This window comes from Phalangium opilio, unplaced genomic scaffold (assembly GCF_054372755.1).
Source record: "Phalangium opilio isolate 3A_F unplaced genomic scaffold, DU_Popi_V2 ptg000230l_1, whole genome shotgun sequence".
NCBI classification, from domain to species: domain Eukaryota; kingdom Metazoa; phylum Arthropoda; class Arachnida; order Opiliones; family Phalangiidae; genus Phalangium; species Phalangium opilio.
In genome coordinates, this window is record NW_028324221.1 from 261,952 (window position 1) to 283,900 (window position 21,949).

A 21,949-nucleotide genomic window follows, 5' to 3' on the forward strand; every position below is an offset into this window, starting at 1 on the left:
TACAGGGGGAACTTGGGTTTGAACCAAGGACCTCTCGATCTGCAGTCGAACGCTCTACCACTTAGCTATTCCCCCTTATTCGTAACCGTAATGTCGATTTAACTAAAATAAACGGAATGATCCGTGCTGTTACAGGGGGAACTCGCGTTTCAACGAAGGACCTCTCGATCTGCAGTCGAATGCTCTACCACTGAGCTATTCCCCCTTGTTCAAGGCCGTTATGTCGATTTAACTAAAATAAACGGAATTTACCGTGCTGTTACAGGGAGAACTCGGGCTTGAACCAAGGACCTCTCGATCTGCAGTCGAATGCTCTACCACTGAGCTATTCCCCCTTGTTCTTAACCGTAATGTCGATTTAACTAAAATAAACGGAATGATCCGTGCTGTTACAGGGGGAACTCGGGTTTGAACCAAGGACCTCTCGATCTGCAGTCGAATGCTCTACCACTTAGCTATTCCCTTTTGTACAGAGCCGTAATGTCGATTTAACTAAAATAAACGGAATGATCCGTGCTGTTACAGGGGGAACTCGCGTTTGAACGAAGGACCTCTCGATCTGCAGTCGAATGCTCAACCACTGAGCTATTCCCCCTTGTTCAAGGCCGTTATGTCGATTTAACTAAAATAAACGGAATTAACCGTGCTGTTACAGGGGGAATTCGGGTTTGAACCAAGGACCTCTCGATCTGCAGTCGAATGCTCTACCACTGAGCTATTCCCCCTTGTTCATAGCCGTAATGTCGATTTAACTAAAATAAACGGAATGATCCGTGCTTTTACATTGGGAACTTGGGTTTGAACCAAGGACCTTTTGGTCTGCAGTCGAATGCTCTACCACTGAGCTAGTCCCCCTTGTTCAAAACCGTAATGTCGATTTAACCAAAATAAACGAAATGATCCGTGCTGTTACAGGGGGAACTCGGGTTTGACCCAAGGACCTCTCGATCTGCAGTCGAATGCTCTACCACTGAGCTATTCCCCCTTGTTCAAGGCCGTTATGTCGATTTAACTAAAATAAACGGAATGAAACGTGCTGTTACAGGGGGAACTTGGGTTTGAACCAAGGACCTCTCGATCTGCAGTCGAACGCTCTACCACTTAGCTATTCCCCCTTATTCGTAACCGTAATGTCGATTTAACTAAAATAAACGGAATGATCCGTGCTGTTACAGGGGGAACTCGCGTTTCAACGAAGGACCTCTCGATCTGCAGTCGAATGCTCTACCACTGAGCTATTCCCCCTTGTTCAAGGCCGTTATGTCGATTTAACTAAAATAAACGGAATTAACCGTGCTGTTACAGGGAGAACTCGGGCTTGAACCAAGGACCTCTCGATCTGCAGTCGAATGCTCTACCACTGAGCTATTCCCCCTTGTTCTTAACCGTAATGTCGATTTAACTAAAATAAACGGAATGATCCGTGCTGTTACAGGGGGAACTCGGGTTTGAACCAAGGACCTCTCGATCTGCAGTCGAATGCTCTACCACTTAGCTATTCCCTTTTGTTCAGAGCCGTAATGTCGATTTAACTAAAATAAACGGAATGATCCGTGCTGTTACATGGGGAACTCGCGTTTGAACGAAAGACCTCACGATCTGCAGTCGAATGCTCAACCACTGAGCTATTCCCCCTTGTTCAAGGCCGTTATGTCGATTTAACTAAAATAAACGGAATTAACCGTGCTGTTACAGGGGGAATTCGGGTTTGAACCAAGGACCTCTCGATCTGCAGTCGAATGCTCTTCCACTGAGCTATTCCCCCTTGTTCACAGCCGTAATGTCGATTTAACTAAAATAAACGGAATGATCCGTGTTGTTACAGGGGGAACTCGGGTTTGAACGAAGGACCTCTCGATCTGCAGTCGAATGCTCTACCACTGAGCTATTCCCCCTTTTTCAGAACCGTAATGTCGATTTAACAAAAATAAACGGAATGATCCGTGCTGTTACAGGGGGAACTCGGGTTTGAACCAAGGACCTCTCGATTTGCAGTCGAATGCTCTACCACTGAGCTATTCCCCCTTGTTCAAGGCCGTTATGTCGATTTAACTAAAATAAACGGAATGAAACGTGCTGTTACAGGGGGAACTTGGGTTTGAACCAAGGACCTCTCGATCTGCAGTCGAACGCTCTACCACTGAGCTATTCCCCCTTTTTCAGAACCGTAATGTCGATTTAACTAAAATAAACGGAATGATCCGTGCGTTTACAGGGGGAACATGGGTTTGAACCAAGGACCTCTCGATCTGCAGTCGAACGCTCTACCACTGAGCTATTCCCCTTTTTCAGAACCGTAATGTCGATTTAACTAAAATAAACGGAATGATCCGTGCTGTTACAGGGGGAACTCGGGTTTGAACCAAGGACTTCTCGATCTGCAGTCGAATGCTCTACCACTTAGCTATTCCCCCTTATTCGTAACCGTAATGTCGATTTAACTAAAATAAACGGAATGATCCGTGCTGTTACAGGGGGAACTCGCGTTTCAACGAAGGACCTCTCGATCTGCAGTCGAATGCTCTACCACTGAGCTATTCCCCCTTGTTCAAGGCCGTTATGTCGATTTAACTAAAATAAACGGAATTAACCGTGCTGTTACAGGGAGAACTCGGGCTTGAACCAAGGACCTCTCGATCTGCAGTCGAATGCTCTTCCACTGAGCTATTCCCCCTTGTTCACAGCGGTAATGTCGATTTAACTAAAATAAACGGAATGATCCGTGATGTTACAGGGGGAACTCGGGTTTGAACGAAGGACCTCTCGATCTGCAGTCGAATGCTCTACCACTGAGCTAGTCCCCCTTGTTCAAGGCCGTTATGTCGATTTAACTAAAATAAACGGAATTAACCGTGCTGTTACAGGGAGAACTCGGGCTTGAACCAAGGACCTCTCGATCTGCAGTCGAATGCTCTTCCACTGAGCTATTCCCCCTTTTTCAGAACCGTAATGTCGATTTAACTAAAATAAACGGAATGATCCGTGCTGTTACAGGGGGAACTCGGGTTTGAACCAAGGACTTCTCGATCTGCAGTCGAATGCTCTACCACTTAGCTATTCCCCCTTATTCGTAACCGTAATGTCGATTTAACTAAAATAAACGGAATGATCCGTGCTGTTACAGGGGGAGCTCGCGTTTCAACGAAGGACCTCTCGATCTGCAGTCGAATGCTCTACCACTGAGCTATTCCCCCTTGTTCAAGGCCGTTATGTCGATTTAACTAAAATAAACGGAATTAACCGTGCTGCTACAGGGAGAACTCGGGTTTGAACCAAGGACCTCTCGATCTGCAGTCGAATGCTCTACCACTTAGCTATTCCCTTTTGTACAGAGCCGTAATGTCGATTTAACTAAAATAAACGGAATGATCCGTGCTGTTACAGGGGGAACTCGCGTTTGAACGAAGGACCTCTCGATCTGCAGTCGAATGCTCAACCACTGAGCTATTCCCCCTTGTTCAAGGCCGTTATGTCGATTTAACTAAAATAAACGGAATTAACCGTGCTGTTACAGGGGGAATTCGGGTTTGAACCAAGGACCTCTCGGTCTGCAGTCGAATGCTCTACCACTGAGCTAGTCCCCCTTGTTCAAAACCGTAATGTCGATTTAACCAAAATAAACGAAATGATCCGTGCCGTTACAGGGGGAACTCGGGTTTGACCCAAGGACCTCTCGATCTGCAGTCGAATGCTCTACCACTGAGCTATTCCCCCTTGTTCAAGGCCCCAAAGTCGATTTAACTAAAATAAACGGAATGATCCGTGCTGATACAGGGGGAACTTGGGTTTGAACCAAGGACCTCTCGATCTGCATTCGAATGCTCTACCACTGAGCTATTCCCCCTTTTTCAGAACCGTAATGTCGATTTAACAAAAATAAACGGAATGATCCGTGCTGTTACAGGGGGAACTCGGGTTTGAACCAAGGACCTCTCGATTTGCAGTCGAATGCTCTACCACTGAGCTATTCCCCCTTGTTCAAGGCCGTTATGTCGATTTAACTAAAATAAACGGAATGAAACGTGCTGTTACAGGGGGAACTTGGGTTTGAACCAAGGACCTCTCGATCTGCAGTCGAACGCTCTACCACTGAGCTATTCCCCCTTTTTCAGAACCGTAATGTCGATTTAACTAAAATAAACGGAATGATCCGTGCGTTTACAGGGGGAACATGGGTTTGAACCAAGGACCTCTCGATCTGCAGTCGAACGCTCTACCACTGAGCTATTCCCCCTTTTTCAGAACCGTAATGTCGATTTAACTAAAATAAACGGAATGATCCGTGCTGTTACAGGGGGAACTCGGGTTTGAACCAAGGACTTCTCGATCTGCAGTCGAATGCTCTACCACTTAGCTATTCCCCCTTATTCGTAACCGTAATGTCGATTTAACTAAAATAAACGGAATGATCCGTGCTGTTACAGGGGGAACTCGCGTTTCAACGAAGGACCTCTCGATCTGCAGTCGAATGCTCTACCACTGAGCTATTCCCCCTTGTTCAAGGCCGTTATGTCGATTTAACTAATATAAACGGAATTAACCGTGCTGTTACAGGGAGAACTCGGGCTTGAACCAAGGACCTCTCGATCTGCAGTCGAATGCTCTACCACTGAGCTATTCCCCCTTGTTCTTAACCGTAATGTCGATTTAACTAAAATAAACGGAATGATCCGTGCTGTTACAGGGGGAACTCGGGTTTGAACCAGGGACCTCTCGATCTGCAGTCGAATGCTCTACCACTTAGCTATTCCCTTTTGTTCAGAGCCGTAATGTCGATTTAACTAAAATAAACGGAATGATCCGTGCTGTTACATGGGGAACTCGCGTTTGAACGAAAGACCTCACGATCTGCAGTCGAATGCTCAACCACTGAGCTATTCCCCCTTGTTCAAGGCCGTTATGTCGATTTAACTAAAATAAACGGAATTAACCGTGCTGTTACAGGGGGAATTCGGGTTTGAACCAAGGACCTCTCGATCTGCAGTCGAATGCTCTACCACTGAGCTATTCCCCCTTGTTCATAGCCTTATTTCGATTTAACTAAAATAAACGGAATGATCCGTGCTTTTACATTGAGAACTTGGGTTTGAACCAAGGACCTCTCGATCTGCAGTCGAATGCTCTTCCACTGAGCTATTCCCCCTTGTTCACAGCCGTAATGTCGATTTAACTAAAATAAACGGAATGATCCGTGTTGTTACAGGGGGAACTCGGGTTTGAACGAAGGACCTCTCGATCTGCAGTCGAATGCTCTACCACTGAGCTATTCCCCCTTTTTCAGAACCGTAATGTCGATTTAACAAAAATAAACGGAATGATCCGTGCTGTTACAGGGGGAACTCGGGTTTGAACCAAGGACCTCTCGATTTGCAGTCGAATGCTCTACCACTGAGCTATTCCCCCTTGTTCAAGGCCGTTATGTCGATTTAACTAAAATAAACGGAATGAAACGTGCTGTTACAGGGGGAACTTGGGTTTGAACCAAGGACCTCTCGATCTGCAGTCGAACGCTCTACCACTGAGCTATTCCCCCTTTTTCAGAACCGTAATGTCGATTTAACTAAAATAAACGGAATGATCCGTGCGTTTACAGGGGGAACATGGGTTTGAACCAAGGACCTCTCGATCTGCAGTCGAACGCTCTACCACTGAGCTATTCCCCCTTTTTCAGAACCGTAATGTCGATTTAACTAAAATAAACGGAATGATCCGTGCTGTTACAGGGGGAACTCGGGTTTGAACCAAGGACTTCTCGATCTGCAGTCGAATGCTCTACCACTTAGCTATTCCCCCTTATTCGTAACCGTAATGTCGATTTAACTAAAATAAACGGAATGATCCGTGCTGTTACAGGGGGAACTCGCGTTTCAACGAAGGACCTCTCGATCTGCAGTCGAATGCTCTACCACTGAGCTATTCCCCCTTGTTCAAGGCCGTTATGTCGATTTAACTAAAATAAACGGAATTAACCGTGCTGTTACAGGGAGAACTCGGGCTTGAACCAAGGACCTCTCGATCTGCAGTCGAATGCTCTTCCACTGAGCTATTCCCCCTTGTTCACAGCCGTAATGTCGATTTAACTAAAATAAACGGAATGATCCGTGATGTTACAGGGGGAACTCGGGTTTGAACGAAGGACCTCTCGATCTGCAGTCGAATGCTCTACCACTGAGCTAGTCCCCCTTGTTCAAGGCCGTTATGTCGATTTAACTAAAATAAACGGAATTAACCGTGCTGTTACAGGGAGAACTCGGGCTTGAACCAAGGACCTCTCGATCTGCAGTCGAATGCTCTTCCACTGAGCTATTCCCCCTTTTTCAGAACCGTAATGTCGATTTAACTAAAATAAACGGAATGATCCGTGCTGTTACAGGGGGAACTCGGGTTTGAACCAAGGACTTCTCGATCTGCAGTCGAATGCTCTACCACTTAGCTATTCCCCCTTATTCGTAACCGTAATGTCGATTTAACTAAAATAAACGGAATGATCCGTGCTGTTACAGGGGGAACTCGCGTTTCAACGAAGGACCTCTCGATCTGCAGTCGAATGCTCTACCACTGAGCTATTCCCCCTTGTTCAAGGCCGTTATGTCGATTTAACTAAAATAAACGGAATTAACCGTGCTGTTACAGGGAGAACTCGGGCTTGAACCAAGGACCTCTCGATCTGCAGTCGAACGCTCTACCACTGAGCTATTCCCCCTTTTTCAGAACCGTAATGTCGATTTAACTAAAATAAACGGAATGATCCGTGCTGTTACAGGGGGAACTCGGGTTTGAACCAAGGACTTCTCGATCTGCAGTCGATTGCTCTACCACTTAGCTATTCCCCCTTATTCGTAACCGTAATGTCGATTTAACTAAAATAAACGGAATGATCCGTGCTGTTACAGGGGGAACTCGCGTTTCAACGAAGGACCTCTCGATCTGCAGTCGAATGCTCTACCACTGAGCTATTCCCCCTTGTTCAAGGCCGTTATGTCGATTTAACTAAAATAAACGGAATTAACCGTGCTGTTACAGGGAGAACTCGGGCTTGAACCAAGGACCTCTCGATCTGCAGTCGAATGCTCTACCACTGAGCTATTCCCCCTTGTTCTTAACCGTAATGTCGATTTAACTAAAATAAACGGAATGATCCGTGCTGTTACAGGGGGAACTCGGGTTTGAACCAAGGACTTCTCGATCTGCAGTCGAATGCTCTACCACTTAGCTATTCCCCCTTATTCGTAACCGTAATGTCGATTTAACTAAAATAAACGGAATGATCCGTGCTGTTACAGGGGGAACTCGCGTTTCAACGAAGGACCTCTCGATCTGCAGTCGAATGCTCTACCACTGAGCTATTCCCCCTTGTTCAAGGCCGTTATGTCGATTTAACTAAAATAAACGGAATTAACCGTGCTGTTACAGGGAGAACTCGGGCTTGAACCAAGGACCTCTCGATCTGCAGTCGAATGCTCTACCACTGAGCTATTCCCCCTTGTTCTTAACCGTAATGTCGATTTAACTAAAATAAACGGAATGATCCGTGCTGTTACAGGGGGAACTCGGGTTTGAACCAAGGACCTCTCGATCTGCAGTCGAATGCTCTACCACTTAGCTATTCCCTTTTGTTCAGAGCCGTAATGTCGATTTAACTAAAATAAACGGAATGATCCGTGCTGTTACAGGGAGAACTCGGGCTTGAACCAAGGACCTCTCGATCTGCAGTCGAATGCTCTTCCACTGAGCTATTCCCCCTTTTTCAGAACCGTAATGTCGATTTAACTAAAATAAACGGAATGATCCGTGCTGTTACAGGGGGAACTCGGGTTTGAACCAAGGACTTCTCGATCTGCAGTCGAATGCTCTACCACTTAGCTATTCCCCCTTATTCGTAACCGTAATGTCGATTTAACTAAAATAAACGGAATGATCCGTGCTGTTACAGGGGGAACTCGCGTTTCAACGAAGGACCTCTCGATCTGCAGTCGAATGCTCTACCACTGAGCTATTCCCCCTTGTTCAAGGCCGTTATGTCGATTTAACTAAAATAAACGGAATTAACCGTGCTGTTACAGGGAGAACTCGGGCTTGAACCAAGGACCTCTCGATCTGCAGTCGAACGCTCTACCACTGAGCTATTCCCCCTTTTTCAGAACCGTAATGTCGATTTAACTAAAATAAACGGAATGATCCGTGCTGTTACAGGGGGAACTCGGGTTTGAACCAAGGACTTCTCGATCTGCAGTCGATTGCTCTACCACTTAGCTATTCCCCCTTATTCGTAACCGTAATGTCGATTTAACTAAAATAAACGGAATGATCCGTGCTGTTACAGGGGGAACTCGCGTTTCAACGAAGGACCTCTCGATCTGCAGTCGAATGCTCTACCACTGAGCTATTCCCCCTTGTTCAAGGCCGTTATGTCGATTTAACTAAAATAAACGGAATTAACCGTGCTGTTACAGGGAGAACTCGGGCTTGAACCAAGGACCTCTCGATCTGCAGTCGAATGCTCTACCACTGAGCTATTCCCCCTTGTTCTTAACCGTAATGTCGATTTAACTAAAATAAACGGAATGATCCGTGCTGTTACAGGGGGAACTCGGGTTTGAACCAAGGACTTCTCGATCTGCAGTCGAATGCTCTACCACTTAGCTATTCCCCCTTATTCGTAACCGTAATGTCGATTTAACTAAAATAAACGGAATGATCCGTGCTGTTACAGGGGGAACTCGCGTTTCAACGAAGGACCTCTCGATCTGCAGTCGAATGCTCTACCACTGAGCTATTCCCCCTTGTTCAAGGCCGTTATGTCGATTTAACTAAAATAAACGGAATTAACCGTGCTGTTACAGGGAGAACTCGGGCTTGAACCAAGGACCTCTCGATCTGCAGTCGAATGCTCTACCACTGAGCTATTCCCCCTTGTTCTTAACCGTAATGTCGATTTAACTAAAATAAACGGAATGATCCGTGCTGTTACAGGGGGAACTCGGGTTTGAACCAAGGACCTCTCGATCTGCAGTCGAATGCTCTACCACTTAGCTATTCCCTTTTGTTCAGAGCCGTAATGTCGATTTAACTAAAATAAACGGAATGATCCGTGCTGTTACATGGGGAACTCGCGTTTGAACGAAAGACCTCTCGATCTGCAGTCAAATGCTCAACCACTGAGCTATTCCCCCTTGTTCAAGGCCGTTATGTCGATTTAACTAAAATAAACGGAATTAACCGTGCTGTTACAGGGGGAATTCGGGTTTGAACCAAGGACCTCTCGATCTGCAGTCGAATGCTCTACCACTGAGCTATTCCCCCTTGTTCATAGCCGTAATTTCGATTTAACTAAAATAAACGGAATGATCCGTGCTTTTACATTGGGAACTTGGGTTTGAACCAAGGACCTCTCGATCTGCAGTCGAATGCTCTTCCACTGAGCTATTCCCCCTTGTTCACAGCCGTAATGTCGATTTAACTAAAATAAACGGAATGATCCGTGTTGTTAAAGGGGGAACTCGGGTTTGAACGAAGGACCTCTCGATCTGCAGTCGAATGCTCTACCACTGAGCTAGTCCCCCTTGTTCAAAACCGTAATGTCGATTTAACCAAAATAAACGGAATGATCCGTGCTGTTAAAGGGGGAACTCGCGTTTCAACGAAGGACCTCTCCATCTGCAGTCGAATGCTCTACCACTGAGCTATTCCCCCTTGTTCAAGGCCGTTATGTCGATTTAACTAAAATAAACGGAATTAACCGTGCTGTTACAGGGAGAACTCGGGCTTGAACCAAGGACCTCTCGATCTGCAGTCGAATGCTCTACCACTGAGCTATTCCCCCTTGTTCTTAACCGTAATGTCGATTTAACTAAAATAAACGGAATGATCCGTGCTGTTACAGGGGGAACTCGGGTTTGAACCAAGGACTTCTCGATCTGCAGTCGAATGCTCTACCACTTAGCTATTCCCCCTTATTCGTAACCGTAATGTCGATTTAACTAAAATAAACGGAATGATCCGTGCTGTTACAGGGGGAACTCGGGTTTGAACTAAGGACTTCTCGATCTGCAGTCGAATGCTCTACCACTTAGCTATTCCCCCTTATTCGTAACCGTAATGTCGATTTAACTAAAATAAACGGAATGATCCGTGCTGTTACAGGGGGAACTCGCGTTTCAACGAAGGACCTCTCGATCTGCAGTCGAATGCTCTACCACTGAGCTATTCCCCCTTGTTCAAGGCCGTTATGTCGATTTAACTAAAATAAACGGAATTAACCGTGCTGTTACAGGGAGAACTCGGGCTTGCACCAAGGACCTCTCGATCTGCAGTCGAATGCTCTTCCACTGAGCTATTCCCCCTTTTTCAGAACCGTAATGTCGATTTAACTAAAATAAACGGAATGATCCGTGCTGTTACAGGGGGAACTCGGGTTTGAACCAAGGACTTCTCGATCTGCAGTCGAATGCTCTACCACTTAGCTATTCCCCCTTATTCGTAACCGTAATGTCGATTTAACTAAAATAAACGGAATGATCCGTGCTGTTACAGGGGGAACTCGCGTTTCAACGAAGGACCTCTCGATCTGCAGTCGAATGCTCTACCACTGAGCTATTCCCCCTTGTTCAAGGCCGTTATGTCGATTTAACTAAAATAAACGGAATTAACCGTGCTGTTACAGGGAGAACTCGGGCTTGAACCAAGGACCTCTCGATCTGCAGTCGAACGCTCTACCACTGAGCTATTCCCCCTTTTTCAGAACCGTAATGTCGATTTAACTAAAATAAACGGAATGATCCGTGCTGTTACAGGGGGAACTCGGGTTTGAACCAAGGACTTCTCGATCTGCAGTCGATTGCTCTACCACTTAGCTATTCCCCCTTATTCGTAACCGTAATGTCGATTTAACTAAAATAAACGGAATGATCCGTGCTGTTACAGGGGGAACTCGCGTTTCAACGAAGGACCTCTCGATCTGCAGTCGAATGCTCTACCACTGAGCTATTCCCCCTTGTTCAAGGCCGTTATGTCGATTTAACTAAAATAAACGGAATTAACCGTGCTGTTACAGGGAGAACTCGGGCTTGAACCAAGGACCTCTCGATCTGCAGTCGAATGCTCTACCACTGAGCTATTCCCCCTTGTTCTTAACCGTAATGTCGATTTAACTAAAATAAACGGAATGATCCGTGCTGTTACAGGGGGAACTCGGGTTTGAACCAAGGACTTCTCGATCTGCAGTCGAATGCTCTACCACTTAGCTATTCCCCCTTATTCGTAACCGTAATGTCGATTTAACTAAAATAAACGGAATGATCCGTGCTGTTACAGGGGGAACTCGCGTTTCAACGAAGGACCTCTCGATCTGCAGTCGAATGCTCTACCACTGAGCTATTCCCCCTTGTTCAAGGCCGTTATGTCGATTTAACTAAAATAAACGGAATTAACCGTGCTGTTACAGGGAGAACTCGGGCTTGAACCAAGGACCTCTCGATCTGCAGTCGAATGCTCTACCACTGAGCTATTCCCCCTTGTTCTTAACCGTAATGTCGATTTAACTAAAATAAACGGAATGATCCGTGCTGTTACAGGGGGAACTCGGGTTTGAACCAAGGACCTCTCGATCTGCAGTCGAATGCTCTACCACTTAGCTATTCCCTTTTGTTCAGAGCCGTAATGTCGATTTAACTAAAATAAACGGAATGATCCGTGCTGTTACAGGGAGAACTCGGGCTTGAACCAAGGACCTCTCGATCTGCAGTCGAATGCTCTTCCACTGAGCTATTCCCCCTTTTTCAGAACCGTAATGTCGATTTAACTAAAATAAACGGAATGATCCGTGCTGTTACAGGGGGAACTCGGGTTTGAACCAAGGACTTCTCGATCTGCAGTCGAATGCTCTACCACTTAGCTATTCCCCCTTATTCGTAACCGTAATGTCGATTTAACTAAAATAAACGGAATGATCCGTGCTGTTACAGGGGGAACTCGCGTTTCAACGAAGGACCTCTCGATCTGCAGTCGAATGCTCTACCACTGAGCTATTCCCCCTTGTTCAAGGCCGTTATGTCGATTTAACTAAAATAAACGGAATTAACCGTGCTGTTACAGGGAGAACTCGGGCTTGAACCAAGGACCTCTCGATCTGCAGTCGAACGCTCTACCACTGAGCTATTCCCCCTTTTTCAGAACCGTAATGTCGATTTAACTAAAATAAACGGAATGATCCGTGCTGTTACAGGGGGAACTCGGGTTTGAACCAAGGACTTCTCGATCTGCAGTCGATTGCTCTACCACTTAGCTATTCCCCCTTATTCGTAACCGTAATGTCGATTTAACTAAAATAAACGGAATGATCCGTGCTGTTACAGGGGGAACTCGCGTTTCAACGAAGGACCTCTCGATCTGCAGTCGAATGCTCTACCACTGAGCTATTCCCCCTTGTTCAAGGCCGTTATGTCGATTTAACTAAAATAAACGGAATTAACCGTGCTGTTACAGGGAGAACTCGGGCTTGAACCAAGGACCTCTCGATCTGCAGTCGAATGCTCTACCACTGAGCTATTCCCCCTTGTTCTTAACCGTAATGTCGATTTAACTAAAATAAACGGAATGATCCGTGCTGTTACAGGGGGAACTCGGGTTTGAACCAAGGACTTCTCGATCTGCAGTCGAATGCTCTACCACTTAGCTATTCCCCCTTATTCGTAACCGTAATGTCGATTTAACTAAAATAAACGGAATGATCCGTGCTGTTACAGGGGGAACTCGCGTTTCAACGAAGGACCTCTCGATCTGCAGTCGAATGCTCTACCACTGAGCTATTCCCCCTTGTTCAAGGCCGTTATGTCGATTTAACTAAAATAAACGGAATTAACCGTGCTGTTACAGGGAGAACTCGGGCTTGAACCAAGGACCTCTCGATCTGCAGTCGAATGCTCTACCACTGAGCTATTCCCCCTTGTTCTTAACCGTAATGTCGATTTAACTAAAATAAACGGAATGATCCGTGCTGTTACAGGGGGAACTCGGGTTTGAACCAAGGACCTCTCGATCTGCAGTCGAATGCTCTACCACTTAGCTATTCCCTTTTGTTCAGAGCCGTAATGTCGATTTAACTAAAATAAACGGAATGATCCGTGCTGTTACATGGGGAACTCGCGTTTGAACGAAAGACCTCTCGATCTGCAGTCAAATGCTCAACCACTGAGCTATTCCCCCTTGTTCAAGGCCGTTATGTCGATTTAACTAAAATAAACGGAATTAACCGTGCTGTTACAGGGGGAATTCGGGTTTGAACCAAGGACCTCTCGATCTGCAGTCGAATGCTCTACCACTGAGCTATTCCCCCTTGTTCATAGCCGTAATTTCGATTTAACTAAAATAAACGGAATGATCCGTGCTTTTACATTGGGAACTTGGGTTTGAACCAAGGACCTCTCGATCTGCAGTCGAATGCTCTTCCACTGAGCTATTCCCCCTTGTTCACAGCCGTAATGTCGATTTAACTAAAATAAACGGAATGATCCGTGTTGTTAAAGGGGGAACTCGGGTTTGAACGAAGGACCTCTCGATCTGCAGTCGAATGCTCTACCACTGAGCTAGTCCCCCTTGTTCAAAACCGTAATGTCGATTTAACCAAAATAAACGGAATGATCCGTGCTGTTAAAGGGGGAACTCGCGTTTCAACGAAGGACCTCTCCATCTGCAGTCGAATGCTCTACCACTGAGCTATTCCCCCTTGTTCAAGGCCGTTATGTCGATTTAACTAAAATAAACGGAATTAACCGTGCTGTTACAGGGAGAACTCGGGCTTGAACCAAGGACCTCTCGATCTGCAGTCGAATGCTCTACCACTGAGCTATTCCCCCTTGTTCTTAACCGTAATGTCGATTTAACTAAAATAAACGGAATGATCCGTGCTGTTACAGGGGGAACTCGGGTTTGAACCAAGGACTTCTCGATCTGCAGTCGAATGCTCTACCACTTAGCTATTCCCCCTTATTCGTAACCGTAATGTCGATTTAACTAAAATAAACGGAATGATCCGTGCTGTTACAGGGGGAACTCGGGTTTGAACCAAGGACTTCTCGATCTGCAGTCGAATGCTCTACCACTTAGCTATTCCCCCTTATTCGTAACCGTAATGTCGATTTAACTAAAATAAACGGAATGATCCGTGCTGTTACAGGGGGAACTCGCGTTTCAACGAAGGACCTCTCGATCTGCAGTCGAATGCTCTACCACTGAGCTATTCCCCCTTGTTCAAGGCCGTTATGTCGATTTAACTAAAATAAACGGAATTAACCGTGCTGTTACAGGGAGAACTCGGGCTTGCACCAAGGACCTCTCGATCTGCAGTCGAATGCTCTTCCACTGAGCTATTCCCCCTTTTTCAGAACCGTAATGTCGATTTAACTAAAATAAACGGAATGATCCGTGCTGTTACAGGGGGAACTCGGGTTTGAACCAAGGACTTCTCGATCTGCAGTCGAATGCTCTACCACTTAGCTATTCCCCCTTATTCGTAACCGTAATGTCGATTTAACTAAAATAAACGGAATGATCCGTGCTGTTACAGGGGGAACTCGCGTTTCAACGAAGGACCTCTCGATCTGCAGTCGAATGCTCTACCACTGAGCTATTCCCCCTTGTTCAAGGCCGTTATGTCGATTTAACTAAAATAAACGGAATTAACCGTGCTGTTACAGGGAGAACTCGGGCTTGAACCAAGGACCTCTCGATCTGCAGTCGAATGCTCTTCCACTGAGCTATTCCCCCTTTTTCAGAACCGTAATGTCGATTTAACTAAAATAAACGGAATGATCCGTGCTGTTACAGGGGGAACTCGGGTTTGAACCAAGGACTTCTCGATCTGCAGTCGAATGCTCTACCACTTAGCTATTCCCCCTTATTCGTAACCGTAATGTCGATTTAACTAAAATAAACGGAATGATCCGTGCTGTTACAGGGGGAACTCGCGTTTCAACGAAGGACCTCTCGATCTGCAGTCGAATGCTCTACCACTGAGCTATTCCCCCTTGTTCAAGGCCGTTATGTCGATTTAACTAAAATAAACGGAATTAACCGTGCTGTTACAGGGAGAACTCGGGCTTGAACCAAGGACCTCTCGATCTGCAGTCGAACGCTCTACCACTGAGCTATTCCCCCTTTTTCAGAACGGTAATGTCGATTTAACTAAAATAAACGGAATGATCCGTGCTGTTACAGGGGGAACTCGGTTTTGAACCAAGGACTTCTCGATCTGCAGTCGATTGCTCTACCACTTAGCTATTCCCCCTTATTCGTAACCGTAATGTCGATTTAACTAAAATAAACGGAATGATCCGTGCTGTTACAGGGGGAACTCGCGTTTCAACGAAGGACCTCTCGATCTGCAGTCGAATGCTCTACCACTGAGCTATTCCCCCTTGTTCAAGGCCGTTATGTCGATTTAACTAAAATAAACGGAATTAACCGTGCTGTTACAGGGAGAACTCGGGCTTGAACCAAGGACCTCTCGATCTGCAGTCGAATGCTCTACCACTGAGCTATTCCCCCTTGTTCTTAACCGTAATGTCGATTTAACTAAAATAAACGGAATGATCCGTGCTGTTACAGGAGGAACTCGGGTTTGAACCAAGGACTTCTCGATCTGCAGTCGAATGCTCTACCACTTAGCTATTCCCCCTTATTCGTAACCGTAATGTCGATTTAACTAAAATAAACGGAATGATCCGTGCTGTTACAGGGGGAACTCGCGTTTCAACGAAGGACCTCTCGATCTGCAGTCGAATGCTCTACCACTGAGCTATTCCCCCTGGTTCAAGGCCGTTATGTCGATTTAACTAAAATAAACGGAATTAACCGTGCTGTTACAGGGAGAACTCGGGCTTGAACCAAGGACCTCTCGATCTGCAGTCGAATGCTCTACCACTGAGCTATTCCCCCTTGTTCTTAACCGTAATGTCGATTTAACTAAAATAAACGGAATGATCCGTGCTGTTACAGGGGGAACTCGGGTTTGAACCAAGGACCTCTCGATCTGCAGTCGAATGCTCTACCACTTAGCTATTCCCTTTTGTTCAGAGCCGTAATGTCGATTTAACTAAAATAAACGGAATGATCCGTGCTGTTACATGGGGAACTCGCGTTTGAACGAAAGACCTCTCGATCTGCAGTCAAATGCTCAACCACTGAGCAATTCCCCCTTGTTCAAGGCCGTTATGTCGATTTAACTAAAATAAACGGAATTAACCGTGCTGTTACAGGGGGAATTCGGGTTTGAACCAAGGACCTCTCGATCTGCAGTCGAATGCTCTACCACTGAGCTATTCCCCCTTGTTCATAGCCGTAATTTCGATTTAACTAAAATAAACGGAATGATCCGTGCTTTTACATTGGGAACTTGGGTTTGAACCAAGGACCTCTCGATCTGCAGTCGAATGCTCTTCCACTGAGCTATTCCCCCTTGTTCACAGCCGTAATGTCGATTTAACCAAAATAAACGGAATGATCCGTGTTGTTAAAGGGGGAACTCGGGTTTGAACGAAGGACCTCTCGATCTGCAGTCGAATGCTCTACCACTGAGCTAGTCCCCCTTGTTCAAAACCGTAATGTCGATTTAACCAAAATAAACGGAATGATCCGTGCTGTTACAGGGGGAACTCGCGTTTCAACGAAGGACCTCTCCATCTGCAGTCGAATGCTCTACCACTGAGCTATTCCCCCTTGTTCAAGGCCGTTATGTCGATTTAACTAAAATAAACGGAATTAACCGTGCTGTTACAGGGAGAACTCGGGCTTAAACCAAGGACCTCTCGATCTGCAGTCGAATGCTCTACCACTGAGCTATTCCCCCTTGTTCTTAACCGTAATGTCGATTTAACTAAAATAAACGGAATGATCCGTGCTGTTACAGGGGGAACTCGGGTTTGAACCAAGGACTTCTCGATCTGCAGTCGAATGCTCTACCACTTAGCTATTCCCCCTTATTCGTAACCGTAATGTCGATTTAACTAAAATAAACGGAATGATCCGTGCTGTTACAGGGGGAACTCGCGTTTCAACGAAGGACCTCTCGATCTGAAGTCGAATGCTCTACCACTGAGCTATTCCCCCTTGTTCAAGGCCGTTATGTCGATTTAACTAAAATAAACGGAATTTACCGTGCTGTTACAGGGAGAACTCGGGCTTGAACCCAGGACCTCTCGATCTGCAGTCGAATGTTCTACCACTGAGCTATTCCCCCTTGTTCTTAACCGTAATGTCGATTTAACTAAAATAAACGGAATGATCTTTGCTGTTACAGGGGGAACTCGGGTTTGAACCAAGGACCTCTCGATCTGCAGTCGAATGCTCTACCACTGAGCTATTCCCCCTTGTTCACAGCCGTAATGTCGATTTAACTAAAATAAACGGAATGATCCGTGCTGTTACATGGGGAACTCGCGTTTGAACGAAAGACCTCTCGATCTGCAGTCAAATGCTCAACCACTGAGCTATTCCCCCTTGTTCAAGGCCGTTATGTCGATTTAACTAAAATAAACGGAATTAACCGTGCTGTTACAGGGGGAATTCGGGTTTGAACCAAGGACCTCTCGATCTGCAGTCGAATGCTCTACCACTGAGCTATTCCCCCTTGTTCATAGCCGTAATTTCGATTTAACTAAAATAAACGGAATGATCCGTGCTTTTACATTGGGAACTTGGGTTTGAACCAAGGACCTCTGGATCTGCAGTCGAATGCTCTTCCACTGAGCTATTCCCCCTTGTTCACAGCCGTAATGTCGATTTAACTAAAATAAACGGAATGATCCGTGTTGTTACAGGGGGAACTCGGGTTTGAACGAAGGACCTCTCGATCTGCAGTCGAATGCTCTACCACTGAGCTAGTCCCCCTTGTTCAAAACCGTAATGTCGATTTAACCAAAATAAACGAAATGATCCGTGCTGTTACAGGGGGAACTCGGGTTTGACCCAAGGACCTCTCGATCTGCAGTCGAATGCTCTACCACTGAGCTATTCCCCCTTGTTCAAGGCCCCAAAGTCGATTTAACTAAAATAAACGGAATGATCCGTGCTGTTACAGGGGGAACTTGGGTTTGAACCAAGGACCTCTCGATCTGCAGTCGAATGCTCTACCACTGAGCTATTCCCCCTTTTTCAGAACCGTAATGTCGATTTAACAAAAATAAACGGAATGATCCGTGCTGTTACAGGGGGAACTCGGGTTTGAACCAAGGACCTCTCGATTTGCAGTCGAATGCTCTACCACTGAGCTATTCCCCCTTGTTCAAGGCCGTTATGTCGATTTAACTAAAATAAACGGAATGAAACGTGCTTTTACATAGGGAACTTGGGTTTGAACCAAGGACTTCTCGATCTGCAGTCGAATGCTCTTCCACTGAGCTATTCCCCCTTGTTCACAGCTGTAATGTCGATTTAACTAAAATAAACGGAATGAAACGTGCTGTTACAGGGAGAACTCGGGCTTGAACCAAGGACCTCTCGATCTGCAGTCGAATGCTCTACCACTGAGCTATTCCCCCTTGTTCAAGGCCCCAAAGTCGATTTAACTAAAATAAACGGAATGATCCGTGCTGTTACAGGGGGAACTTGGGTTTGAACCAAGGACCCCTCGATCTGCAGTCGAATGCTCTACCACTGAGCTATTCCCCCTTTTTCAGAACCGTAATGTCGATTTAACAAAAATAAACGGAATGATCCGTGCTGTTACAGGGGGAACTCGGGTTTGAACCAAGGACCTCTCGATTTGCAGTCGAATGCTCTACCACTGAGCTATTCCCCCTTTTTCAAGGCCGTTATGTCGATTTAACTAAAATAAACGGAATGAAACGTGCTGTTACAGGGAGAACTCGGGCTTGAACCAAGGATCTCTCGATCTGCAGTCGAATGCTCCACCACTGAGCTATTCCCCCTTGTTCAAGGCCCCAAAGTCGATTTAACTAAAATAAACGGAATGATCCGTGCTGTTACAGGGGGAACTCGGGTTTGAACCAAGATCTCTCGATCTGCAGTCGAATGCTCTACCACTGAGCTATTCCCCCTTTTTCAGAGCCGTAATGTCGATTGAACTAAAACAAACGGAATGATCCGTGCTACTACAGGGGGGAACTCGGGTTTGAACCAAGGACCTCTCGATCTGCAGTCGAATGCTCTACCACTGAGCTATTCCCCTTGTTCAAGGTCGTAATGTCGATTTAACTAAAATAAACGGAATGATCCGTGCTTTTACATTGGGAACTTGGGTTTGAACCAAGGACCTCTCGGTCTGCAGTCGAATGCTCTACCACTGAGCTAGTCCCCCTTGTTCAAAACCGTAATGTCGATTTAACCAAAATAAACGAAATGATCCGTGCTGTTACAGGGGGAACTCGGGTTTGACCCAAGGACCTCTCGATCTGCAGTCGAATGCTCTACCACTGAGCTATTCCCCCTTGTTCAAGGCACCAAAGTCGATTTAACTAAAATATACGGAATGATCCGTGCTGATACAGGGGGAACTTGGGTTTGAACCAAGGACCTCTCGATCTGCAGTCGAATGCTCTACCACTGAGCTATTCCCCCTTTTTCAGAACCGTAATGTCGATTTAACAAAAATAAACGAAATGATCCGTGCTGTTACAGGGGGAACTCGGGTTTGAACCAAGGACCTCTCGATCTGCAGTCGAATGCTCTACCACTGAGCTATTCCCCCTTGTTCTTAACCGTAATGTCGATTTAACTAAAATAAACGGAATGATCCGTGCTGTTACAGGGGGAACTCGGGTTTGAACCAAGGACCTCTCGATCTGCAGTCGAATGCTCTACCACTTAGCTATTCCCTTTTGTTCAGAGCCGTAATGTCGATTTAACTAAAATAAACGTAATGATCCGTGCTGTTACATGGGGAACTCGCGTTTGAACGAAAGACCTCTCGATCTGCAGTCGAATGCTCAACCACTGAGCTATTCCCCCTTGTTCAAGGCCGTTATGTCGATTTAACTAAAATAAACGGAATTAACCGTGCTGTTACAGGGGGAATTCGGGTTTGAACCAAGGACCTCTCGATCTGCAGTCGAATGCTCTACCACTGAGCTATTCCCCCTTGTTCATAGCCGTAATTTCGATTTAACTAAAATAAACGGAATGATCCGTGCTTTTACATTGGGAACTTGGGTTTGAACCAAGGACTTCTCGATCTGCAGTCGAATGCTCTTCCACTGAGCTATTCCCCCTTGTTCTTAACCGTAATGTCGATTTAACTAAAATAAACGGAATGATCCGTGCTGTTACAGGGGGAACTCGGGTTTGAACCAAGGACCTCTCGATCTGCAGTCGAATGCTCTACCACTGAGCTATTCCCCCTTGTTCAAGGCCCCAAAGTCGATTTAACTAAAATAAACGGAATGATCCGTGCTGTTTTAGGGGGAACTTGGGTTTGAACCAAGGACCTCTCGATCTGCAGTCGAATGCTCTACCACTGAGCTATTCCCCCTTTTTCAGAACCGTAATGTCGATTTAACAAAAATAAACGGAATGATCCGTGCTGTTACAGGGGGAACTCGGGTTTGAACCAAGGACCTCTCGATTTGCAGTCGAATGCTCTACCACTGAGCTATTCCCCCTTGTTCAAGGCCGTTATGTCGATTTAACTAAAATAAACGGAATGAAACGTGCTTTTACAGGGAGAACTCGGGCTTGAACCAAGGACCTCTCGATCTGCAGTCGAATGCTCTACCACTGAGCTATTCCCCCTTGTTCAAGGCCCCAAAGTCGATTTAACTAAAATAAACGGAATGATCCGTGCTGTTACAGGGGGAACTTGGGTTTGAACCAAGGACCCCTCGATCTGCAGTCGAATGCTCTACCACTGAGCTATTCCCCCTTTTTCAGAACCGTAATGTCGATTTAACAAAAATAAACGGAATGATCCGTGCTGTTACAGGGGGAACTCGGGTTTGAACCAAGGACCTCTCGATTTGCAGTCGAATGCTCTACCACTGAGCTATTCCCCCTTGTTCAAGGCCGTTATGTCGATTTAACTAAAATAAACGGAATGAAACGTGCTTTTACAGGGAGAACTCGGGCTTGAACCAAGGACCTCTCGATCTGCAGTCGAATGCTCTACCACTGAGCTATTCCCCCTTGTTCAAGGCCCCAAAGTCGATTTAACTAAAATAAACGGAATGATCCGTGCTGTTACAGGGGGAACTTGGGTTTGAACCAAGGACCCCTCGATCTGCAGTCGAATGCTCTACCACTGAGCTATTCCCCCTTTTTCAGAACCGTAATGTCGATTTAACAAAAATAAACGGAATGATCCGTGCTGTTACAGGGAGAACTCGGGCTTGAACCAAGGATCTCTCGATCTGCAGTCGAATGCTCTACCACTGAGCTATTCCCCCTTGTTCAAGGCCCCAAAGTCGATTTAACTAAAATAAACGGAATGATCCGTGCTGTTACAGGGGGAACTCGGGTTTGAACCAAGATCTCTCGATCTGCAGTCGAATGCTCTACCACTGAGCTATTCCCCCTTTTTCAGAGCCGTAATGTCGATTGAACTAAAACAAACGGAATGATCCGTGCTACTACAGGGGGGAACTCGGGTTTGAACCAAGGACCTCTCGATCTGCAGTCGAATGCTCTACCACTGAGCTATTCCCCTTGTTCAAGGTCGTAATGTCGATTTAACTAAAATAAACGGAATGATCCGTGCTTTTACATTGGGAACTTGGGTTTGAACCAAGGACCTCTCGGTCTGCAGTCGAATGCTCTACCACTGAGCTAGTCCCCCTTGTTCAAAACCGTAATGTCGATTTAACCAAAATAAACGAAATGATCCGTGCTGTTAAAGGGGGAACTCGGGTTTGACCCAAGGACCTCTCGATCTGCAGTCGAATGCTCTACCACTGAGCTATTCCCCCTTGTTCAAGGCCCCAAAGTCGATTTAACTAAAATAAAC

General features: G+C 46.0%; 47 non-coding genes across 47 annotated transcripts; all 47 read right to left on the reverse strand.

The window, feature by feature from the left end:
* Nucleotides 1-263: 263 nt before the first annotated feature.
* Nucleotides 264-335, reverse strand: TRNAC-GCA (transfer RNA cysteine (anticodon GCA)). The gene has a single exon. It is a non-coding gene; the product is annotated as a tRNA-Cys (tRNA).
* A 968-nt stretch (nucleotides 336-1,303) lies between these two features.
* On the reverse strand, nucleotides 1,304-1,375 carry TRNAC-GCA (transfer RNA cysteine (anticodon GCA)). The gene has a single exon. It is a non-coding gene; the product is annotated as a tRNA-Cys (tRNA).
* Nucleotides 1,376-1,953: 578 nt separating this feature from the next.
* Nucleotides 1,954-2,025, reverse strand: TRNAC-GCA (transfer RNA cysteine (anticodon GCA)). The gene has a single exon. It is a non-coding gene; the product is annotated as a tRNA-Cys (tRNA).
* A 58-nt stretch (nucleotides 2,026-2,083) lies between these two features.
* Nucleotides 2,084-2,155, reverse strand: TRNAC-GCA (transfer RNA cysteine (anticodon GCA)). Its single transcript has one exon. It is a non-coding gene; the product is annotated as a tRNA-Cys (tRNA).
* Nucleotides 2,156-3,902: 1,747 nt separating this feature from the next.
* Nucleotides 3,903-3,974, reverse strand: TRNAC-GCA (transfer RNA cysteine (anticodon GCA)). The gene has a single exon. It is a non-coding gene; the product is annotated as a tRNA-Cys (tRNA).
* Nucleotides 3,975-4,032: 58 nt separating this feature from the next.
* On the reverse strand, nucleotides 4,033-4,104 carry TRNAC-GCA (transfer RNA cysteine (anticodon GCA)). Its single transcript has one exon. It is a non-coding gene; the product is annotated as a tRNA-Cys (tRNA).
* Nucleotides 4,105-4,162: 58 nt separating this feature from the next.
* Nucleotides 4,163-4,234, reverse strand: TRNAC-GCA (transfer RNA cysteine (anticodon GCA)). The gene has a single exon. It is a non-coding gene; the product is annotated as a tRNA-Cys (tRNA).
* A 318-nt stretch (nucleotides 4,235-4,552) lies between these two features.
* TRNAC-GCA (transfer RNA cysteine (anticodon GCA)) lies at nucleotides 4,553-4,624 on the reverse strand. The gene has a single exon. It is a non-coding gene; the product is annotated as a tRNA-Cys (tRNA).
* Nucleotides 4,625-5,331: 707 nt separating this feature from the next.
* On the reverse strand, nucleotides 5,332-5,403 carry TRNAC-GCA (transfer RNA cysteine (anticodon GCA)). The gene has a single exon. It is a non-coding gene; the product is annotated as a tRNA-Cys (tRNA).
* Nucleotides 5,404-5,461: 58 nt separating this feature from the next.
* TRNAC-GCA (transfer RNA cysteine (anticodon GCA)) lies at nucleotides 5,462-5,533 on the reverse strand. Its single transcript has one exon. It is a non-coding gene; the product is annotated as a tRNA-Cys (tRNA).
* Nucleotides 5,534-5,591: 58 nt separating this feature from the next.
* Nucleotides 5,592-5,663, reverse strand: TRNAC-GCA (transfer RNA cysteine (anticodon GCA)). Its single transcript has one exon. It is a non-coding gene; the product is annotated as a tRNA-Cys (tRNA).
* Nucleotides 5,664-6,631: 968 nt separating this feature from the next.
* Nucleotides 6,632-6,703, reverse strand: TRNAC-GCA (transfer RNA cysteine (anticodon GCA)). Its single transcript has one exon. It is a non-coding gene; the product is annotated as a tRNA-Cys (tRNA).
* Nucleotides 6,704-7,021: 318 nt separating this feature from the next.
* Nucleotides 7,022-7,093, reverse strand: TRNAC-GCA (transfer RNA cysteine (anticodon GCA)). The gene has a single exon. It is a non-coding gene; the product is annotated as a tRNA-Cys (tRNA).
* Nucleotides 7,094-7,411: 318 nt separating this feature from the next.
* TRNAC-GCA (transfer RNA cysteine (anticodon GCA)) lies at nucleotides 7,412-7,483 on the reverse strand. The gene has a single exon. It is a non-coding gene; the product is annotated as a tRNA-Cys (tRNA).
* A 578-nt stretch (nucleotides 7,484-8,061) lies between these two features.
* On the reverse strand, nucleotides 8,062-8,133 carry TRNAC-GCA (transfer RNA cysteine (anticodon GCA)). The gene has a single exon. It is a non-coding gene; the product is annotated as a tRNA-Cys (tRNA).
* A 318-nt stretch (nucleotides 8,134-8,451) lies between these two features.
* On the reverse strand, nucleotides 8,452-8,523 carry TRNAC-GCA (transfer RNA cysteine (anticodon GCA)). The gene has a single exon. It is a non-coding gene; the product is annotated as a tRNA-Cys (tRNA).
* A 318-nt stretch (nucleotides 8,524-8,841) lies between these two features.
* Nucleotides 8,842-8,913, reverse strand: TRNAC-GCA (transfer RNA cysteine (anticodon GCA)). The gene has a single exon. It is a non-coding gene; the product is annotated as a tRNA-Cys (tRNA).
* An 838-nt stretch (nucleotides 8,914-9,751) lies between these two features.
* On the reverse strand, nucleotides 9,752-9,823 carry TRNAC-GCA (transfer RNA cysteine (anticodon GCA)). Its single transcript has one exon. It is a non-coding gene; the product is annotated as a tRNA-Cys (tRNA).
* Nucleotides 9,824-10,661: 838 nt separating this feature from the next.
* TRNAC-GCA (transfer RNA cysteine (anticodon GCA)) lies at nucleotides 10,662-10,733 on the reverse strand. The gene has a single exon. It is a non-coding gene; the product is annotated as a tRNA-Cys (tRNA).
* Nucleotides 10,734-11,051: 318 nt separating this feature from the next.
* TRNAC-GCA (transfer RNA cysteine (anticodon GCA)) lies at nucleotides 11,052-11,123 on the reverse strand. Its single transcript has one exon. It is a non-coding gene; the product is annotated as a tRNA-Cys (tRNA).
* A 318-nt stretch (nucleotides 11,124-11,441) lies between these two features.
* TRNAC-GCA (transfer RNA cysteine (anticodon GCA)) lies at nucleotides 11,442-11,513 on the reverse strand. Its single transcript has one exon. It is a non-coding gene; the product is annotated as a tRNA-Cys (tRNA).
* A 578-nt stretch (nucleotides 11,514-12,091) lies between these two features.
* Nucleotides 12,092-12,163, reverse strand: TRNAC-GCA (transfer RNA cysteine (anticodon GCA)). Its single transcript has one exon. It is a non-coding gene; the product is annotated as a tRNA-Cys (tRNA).
* A 318-nt stretch (nucleotides 12,164-12,481) lies between these two features.
* TRNAC-GCA (transfer RNA cysteine (anticodon GCA)) lies at nucleotides 12,482-12,553 on the reverse strand. The gene has a single exon. It is a non-coding gene; the product is annotated as a tRNA-Cys (tRNA).
* Nucleotides 12,554-12,871: 318 nt separating this feature from the next.
* On the reverse strand, nucleotides 12,872-12,943 carry TRNAC-GCA (transfer RNA cysteine (anticodon GCA)). Its single transcript has one exon. It is a non-coding gene; the product is annotated as a tRNA-Cys (tRNA).
* An 838-nt stretch (nucleotides 12,944-13,781) lies between these two features.
* TRNAC-GCA (transfer RNA cysteine (anticodon GCA)) lies at nucleotides 13,782-13,853 on the reverse strand. Its single transcript has one exon. It is a non-coding gene; the product is annotated as a tRNA-Cys (tRNA).
* A 1,228-nt stretch (nucleotides 13,854-15,081) lies between these two features.
* Nucleotides 15,082-15,153, reverse strand: TRNAC-GCA (transfer RNA cysteine (anticodon GCA)). The gene has a single exon. It is a non-coding gene; the product is annotated as a tRNA-Cys (tRNA).
* A 318-nt stretch (nucleotides 15,154-15,471) lies between these two features.
* TRNAC-GCA (transfer RNA cysteine (anticodon GCA)) lies at nucleotides 15,472-15,543 on the reverse strand. Its single transcript has one exon. It is a non-coding gene; the product is annotated as a tRNA-Cys (tRNA).
* Nucleotides 15,544-15,861: 318 nt separating this feature from the next.
* On the reverse strand, nucleotides 15,862-15,933 carry TRNAC-GCA (transfer RNA cysteine (anticodon GCA)). The gene has a single exon. It is a non-coding gene; the product is annotated as a tRNA-Cys (tRNA).
* A 1,358-nt stretch (nucleotides 15,934-17,291) lies between these two features.
* TRNAC-GCA (transfer RNA cysteine (anticodon GCA)) lies at nucleotides 17,292-17,363 on the reverse strand. The gene has a single exon. It is a non-coding gene; the product is annotated as a tRNA-Cys (tRNA).
* A 708-nt stretch (nucleotides 17,364-18,071) lies between these two features.
* On the reverse strand, nucleotides 18,072-18,143 carry TRNAC-GCA (transfer RNA cysteine (anticodon GCA)). Its single transcript has one exon. It is a non-coding gene; the product is annotated as a tRNA-Cys (tRNA).
* A 58-nt stretch (nucleotides 18,144-18,201) lies between these two features.
* On the reverse strand, nucleotides 18,202-18,273 carry TRNAC-GCA (transfer RNA cysteine (anticodon GCA)). The gene has a single exon. It is a non-coding gene; the product is annotated as a tRNA-Cys (tRNA).
* Nucleotides 18,274-18,461: 188 nt separating this feature from the next.
* Nucleotides 18,462-18,533, reverse strand: TRNAC-GCA (transfer RNA cysteine (anticodon GCA)). Its single transcript has one exon. It is a non-coding gene; the product is annotated as a tRNA-Cys (tRNA).
* Nucleotides 18,534-18,591: 58 nt separating this feature from the next.
* On the reverse strand, nucleotides 18,592-18,663 carry TRNAC-GCA (transfer RNA cysteine (anticodon GCA)). The gene has a single exon. It is a non-coding gene; the product is annotated as a tRNA-Cys (tRNA).
* A 58-nt stretch (nucleotides 18,664-18,721) lies between these two features.
* TRNAC-GCA (transfer RNA cysteine (anticodon GCA)) lies at nucleotides 18,722-18,793 on the reverse strand. Its single transcript has one exon. It is a non-coding gene; the product is annotated as a tRNA-Cys (tRNA).
* Nucleotides 18,794-18,981: 188 nt separating this feature from the next.
* TRNAC-GCA (transfer RNA cysteine (anticodon GCA)) lies at nucleotides 18,982-19,052 on the reverse strand. The gene has a single exon. It is a non-coding gene; the product is annotated as a tRNA-Cys (tRNA).
* A 448-nt stretch (nucleotides 19,053-19,500) lies between these two features.
* Nucleotides 19,501-19,572, reverse strand: TRNAC-GCA (transfer RNA cysteine (anticodon GCA)). Its single transcript has one exon. It is a non-coding gene; the product is annotated as a tRNA-Cys (tRNA).
* A 58-nt stretch (nucleotides 19,573-19,630) lies between these two features.
* TRNAC-GCA (transfer RNA cysteine (anticodon GCA)) lies at nucleotides 19,631-19,702 on the reverse strand. Its single transcript has one exon. It is a non-coding gene; the product is annotated as a tRNA-Cys (tRNA).
* A 578-nt stretch (nucleotides 19,703-20,280) lies between these two features.
* TRNAC-GCA (transfer RNA cysteine (anticodon GCA)) lies at nucleotides 20,281-20,352 on the reverse strand. The gene has a single exon. It is a non-coding gene; the product is annotated as a tRNA-Cys (tRNA).
* Nucleotides 20,353-20,410: 58 nt separating this feature from the next.
* TRNAC-GCA (transfer RNA cysteine (anticodon GCA)) lies at nucleotides 20,411-20,482 on the reverse strand. The gene has a single exon. It is a non-coding gene; the product is annotated as a tRNA-Cys (tRNA).
* Nucleotides 20,483-20,540: 58 nt separating this feature from the next.
* TRNAC-GCA (transfer RNA cysteine (anticodon GCA)) lies at nucleotides 20,541-20,612 on the reverse strand. Its single transcript has one exon. It is a non-coding gene; the product is annotated as a tRNA-Cys (tRNA).
* Nucleotides 20,613-20,670: 58 nt separating this feature from the next.
* TRNAC-GCA (transfer RNA cysteine (anticodon GCA)) lies at nucleotides 20,671-20,742 on the reverse strand. Its single transcript has one exon. It is a non-coding gene; the product is annotated as a tRNA-Cys (tRNA).
* Nucleotides 20,743-20,800: 58 nt separating this feature from the next.
* TRNAC-GCA (transfer RNA cysteine (anticodon GCA)) lies at nucleotides 20,801-20,872 on the reverse strand. The gene has a single exon. It is a non-coding gene; the product is annotated as a tRNA-Cys (tRNA).
* Nucleotides 20,873-20,930: 58 nt separating this feature from the next.
* Nucleotides 20,931-21,002, reverse strand: TRNAC-GCA (transfer RNA cysteine (anticodon GCA)). Its single transcript has one exon. It is a non-coding gene; the product is annotated as a tRNA-Cys (tRNA).
* A 58-nt stretch (nucleotides 21,003-21,060) lies between these two features.
* On the reverse strand, nucleotides 21,061-21,132 carry TRNAC-GCA (transfer RNA cysteine (anticodon GCA)). The gene has a single exon. It is a non-coding gene; the product is annotated as a tRNA-Cys (tRNA).
* A 58-nt stretch (nucleotides 21,133-21,190) lies between these two features.
* On the reverse strand, nucleotides 21,191-21,262 carry TRNAC-GCA (transfer RNA cysteine (anticodon GCA)). Its single transcript has one exon. It is a non-coding gene; the product is annotated as a tRNA-Cys (tRNA).
* Nucleotides 21,263-21,320: 58 nt separating this feature from the next.
* On the reverse strand, nucleotides 21,321-21,392 carry TRNAC-GCA (transfer RNA cysteine (anticodon GCA)). Its single transcript has one exon. It is a non-coding gene; the product is annotated as a tRNA-Cys (tRNA).
* Nucleotides 21,393-21,450: 58 nt separating this feature from the next.
* TRNAC-GCA (transfer RNA cysteine (anticodon GCA)) lies at nucleotides 21,451-21,521 on the reverse strand. Its single transcript has one exon. It is a non-coding gene; the product is annotated as a tRNA-Cys (tRNA).
* Nucleotides 21,522-21,949: the final 428 nt, after the last annotated feature.